This window comes from Lathyrus oleraceus, chromosome 6 (genome assembly GCF_024323335.1).
Source record: "Lathyrus oleraceus cultivar Zhongwan6 chromosome 6, CAAS_Psat_ZW6_1.0, whole genome shotgun sequence".
NCBI classification, from domain to species: domain Eukaryota; kingdom Viridiplantae; phylum Streptophyta; class Magnoliopsida; order Fabales; family Fabaceae; genus Lathyrus; species Lathyrus oleraceus.
Genome location: NC_066584.1, coordinates 312843151 through 312847970, shown reverse-complemented (window position 1 = coordinate 312847970; position 4820 = coordinate 312843151).

Genomic DNA, 4820 nt, shown 5'->3' with positions numbered 1-4820 from the left:
AAGAAGGGTTAAATTCCTAAACATACAAGAGATAAGGGAAAAGAAAATAAAACCACATTAGGAGTTCCCCTCTTGAGATCATATTGATGATCCAAGTAGCTCCCATCCTTTGGAATAAGCAGTCACAAACAAATATCTCAAGCCATTAAGCACAGGTAATCGGAATACCTCCAGGGGATATCCCACAAATAAAGTGGAACACCGGACCATCTCTGCAAGAGTCATGTGAGCCCTCACAAAAAAACTCAACAAACAGGTTAGAGAAACAAGATAGGGTAATCAAGAGTTGCCCCCAAATCAAAATGTAACCACATGAATCATGCCATTAAAATTCACAAAAAAGCTCACAAAAAGCAACCAAGGGCAGGAGGCCTAAACCTCTTGTCAAACACATACATTAAAAGGGTATCAAAAAATTTCAGGTTGAAAGTATAAAGTAGTGGAAATAGGACATACCTGATTGGGGAGGATCGATTGAAATTGAGTTGCACCCGTGAGGTTTGCAGAGCAATCTGAGGGTTTATATGAGAGGGAATTGGTTCTTTACCGATGAGTTCCCTTCAGCCTCTGGAGGTTGCTCTGAACTCTGTTAGCTCTTCTCTCACTTTCTTTTTCCTGCCAGGGTAATAGGAATGACATGTCCTTTTGTTTCAATGAAACTCTGAATTTATAACCTGATTTTTGTGGACCTGTGGGCTCAAATGAGAGAGGCCCAAAAAAAAAATTTTTTTGCTATATTTTTTTTTTTTTTTTTTAGTTTTTTTTTTTTTTTTAGTAAACAAAAGTAAGATAAACAATGATGTATAATTCAAGCATGCTTGGTGATCTCAAACCAATCACAAGGAGTCCCACCCAAAGGCAAAGGGAACCAAGATGCTCATGATCCTTGAGGCTATGCAAATGCAATATTATGATGCCATGAGGGATCTTAGGGTCAAAATTGGGGTCTTACAGTAATCACTTCAAACTTCCAATCTTGCTCAATGTTCTGTCAATTATCCTGTATCTTGAAACTGAATCGAATTAGAAGCGAATCGCAATCTTGCTCAATGAGCTGTTATGGAATCGAAACCGAGTGAGCTTGAATTTGAGCAAGTAGTGTTGTTATCGCGTTTAAGAACCACTTCTTCTGTCGTTGAAAAATCGTGGTTGAAATAAGGGATTTTTCTCATATGTCCGTGTTTACGTGTTGTGAGAAATAGTGAAAATGTGTTTCACTTCTACATTCTGCAACTATTTTTCCCTTTTTTCTATACATATTATATATTAACTAATATATATATATATAATATATATATATATTATATATATATATATATATATTATTTTATATTATAATAATACCACATGCCTTATTTTGATTGGTTATTGGTTTAAATGAAAGAAACATTAATCATATGCATACTCCGTGTAAGAATTACCATGGTCATGCACAACCAAGTGGACACTACGAGCTTTTGGTGTTTCGGACTAGGCAACATCTTCCTATCACACCCCATTTTGATTTCACACACCCACTATATTCATTTGTTCTTGATTTATTTTATCTTGTTAGTGCATTAATTTTGATTAGAAAATTCTGTGATTAATTTCCATTTTAGGTATTCAAATTGAATTAATTTTCAAGTAAATATCCTAGATAACCAATTTTGAATAGTTCAATTAATTGATTTTAATTAGTTAATTATTTGGTAATTCATTTGATTGTGTGATTAATGATTCTCAAATTTGGTTAATTGGAAAATCTCTTTTATTTTCTATATTATTCCCCATTTGGACAAAATGTACCCCACTCTCATGAACGTGTAATAATTTTATTGTTTTCCATTTTATCGCTTTCCGTATTCGTCTATTAGCTTATTAATAATCAAAAGTGGCCTAAAAAACCTTTTTCAAAAGAATAAAAATAAACTTGATCCAACATCAAGTGTTTTCAAAATCAAACATAATTGAATGCAACATGAGTGCTTGATCCAACGTCAAATACCTCTTACATTTAATTCACACGATTGTCATAATCCACTTGATCCAACATCAAGTTATTTTCAAAAACATTTTTACAATAAACTGGATGAAAAAGGATGGAGTATACGTACTTGTCCACACCATCTCTCAAGTATTTTGGTTGCTGGTCGTGCTTAACTTGTGGCCCAATATTTGTCTTCCATTAAAAACACTTAAAAATAAACGAGTTTAATTCGGTCCTAATGAGATGAAAAACAGAGGTCAGGATGCACTTATTCTTTCAGCTTCCGAGTATTCTGATTATCGGTCATACTTAGCTTATGACTAGATGCTTTCCTCCCTCTAAGTACCAATGATTAAACTCGCCTCACAAATTTCATAAATCAAAACTTTTGGGATGAAAAAGAGAGGTCAGGATGCATTTGTCCTTTCAGCTCCCGAGTACTTGGATTTCCGGTCGTGCCTAGCTTGTGGTCTGTTACTTGTCCACCACTTAAAAACAATCACAACCAATCAAATTCAATTTTTTTGTCTTTCAAAAGATTTTCATAAAGGACAGGTTATTTTCGTTCTACCGCAATACAAACAATGCTTAAACCTCCCACACGTGAGTATACAAGCAACGTTTAACTGCTAGAACGCGAACTTTAACACCGTTCGATAAAAACAACCAATAAATACTTATTTTCTACCCCTCGGACTATGGGGCTATAATTTTCTCATTGCACTATGGGAATACGTAGGCACATGATTTCGAAATCTTGGCGAGCACATTAATTAAAACCTATTTTCCCCTTAATTAAAACAAATCGTAAGTAACCTTTAGATAATAACACTCACTCGTGTAAAACAATCAAAACGGTTCCCGTTGAGTATAACGAATGTGAGGGTGCTAATTCCTTCCCCTTGCATAATCGAATCCCGAACCTGAATTTAGTTGCGGTGACCGTCTTCTTTTTATTTTAAGGGTTTTATCGATATTTCCCCTTTCCTTTGGAATAAATAAATTTCAGTGGCTACTCTGTATTTTTCACTTCACTTTTCTTCTTGATCAGGTAAGTCCACAGTTTTTGACTAAAATCATCTATGAATGTGACAAAGTATCTGTTTGTTGGAGAATTGCCATCCAAGGCGCAGCGGAATTTAACAATTTCTCCATTTAGTGATCCTTACGAATGGGAATGATCAGTGATAGAATCGTTACCTCTTGTGGTGATTCAAACCTTTGGTGCAGATCTCTGATAATGATCAAAACCTTTGATACAGATCCACGGGGAGATCACGAACGTTGAACGATGACAACGTCTCTACTCAGTCCACACGAACAGATTCCTTCAATCGCAGTGCTAGCTGTTATGAATAAAGGCTTTGAGTGAGAGAGAGATACGAAATTCCAACTCTTCAGTTGTGTTTTCTGTCTCAGTGAGTTACAATGCTTCTACCCAAGGAGTTCTATTTATAGAACCACTTGTGGGAGCTTCAAGCCAAAAAGCCCACTTAAGTGCATTTTGGCCCATATCTCATAAAATGCCAAAATCACTTAGGTATTTGGTACCTTACCATATTTCGTATTCTACTTAAGTACACCGTACCTTACGATGTTCCTTAATTATTCTATCTCTCATCAATCCGTCCTTTGTGTGTGACCCTATAGGTTTTTGCGACGTTGGCAATTATATTAAATCACGCATTTAACATAACAAACAGTGAGCGGTATCTAGCAACACATCACTGCTACCCAAGTCACGAAAATGTCATGTGATCTGACAAAACCTCCTGTGATAATAATTATGTGTATAATTACCCCTTTGCCCTTATGTCTATATTGAACACAAGGTATATACAGTGTCACCCTTGTCCAGTTCAATATTGGGCCCATAGACATTTATCCTGTTACGCAGGATGGGCAACTTCCATCTAGGACACTCATGTCCCTCAGCATGCTTTGTGGAGTACCCATCAACTGTCTTTATGGTTATCCAGTTACGGAGAACGTTGGATCAGCAACAAAGCACTCGACTCTACATCTAGGATCCATAGTGGTTTCAGGTCAAAGAGTGGTATACACTATTATCCCCAGGAGAATAACTTATGACACTTTGCATAACTTTCTATATAGTATTCTCATAGCGGGTCAATCCGGTATAAATATTACTCCTAATATTCATACCTATGTTTAAGACTTGATAACTCTTTATCCATGATCCATGAGATGTGATCATCAGTCTACAAACATAATAGTCTTAATGCTTTAATGTTATCCCACTTCACATTAAAGCTCGACTACGGATACTTTAAGAATAGTGCCCTTATGTTTAATGTGTTCTCATGATTAAGTCACACTTAATACATTAAACAGACTATCTATTCTAGGGACTTTATTAATCAACCAGAATAAAGAAAATGCCTTTTATTATTAATAAATAATTCGATACAAGTACCAAAAGTATTGGCCTCTAGGGCTTACACCAACAATCTCCCACTAGCACTAGAGCCAATCAGGCATACCCCGTATGCCCATTGATCTAGTATGGCCATCATGCTTCTGCTGCGCAAGAGGCTTTGTCAGTGGGTCAGCTATATTGTCAAGTGTAGGTACTTTACATATTTTCGCACAACACCTAAGTATGTGTTTGGATCATTGGTGAGATCTAGGCTCCTTAGCTTGTGCGATAACACCATTGTTATCATAATAGAGACCAATGGGATCCACAATGCTAGGGACTATGCCAAGTTTATTGATCCAAACAGCTTCCTTTACTGCACTTAAGGCAGCAATATACTCGGCCTCAATTGTAGAATCAGCAACTGCATCTTGCGTTGAACTTTTCAAGCTCACAGTGCCACCATTTAAG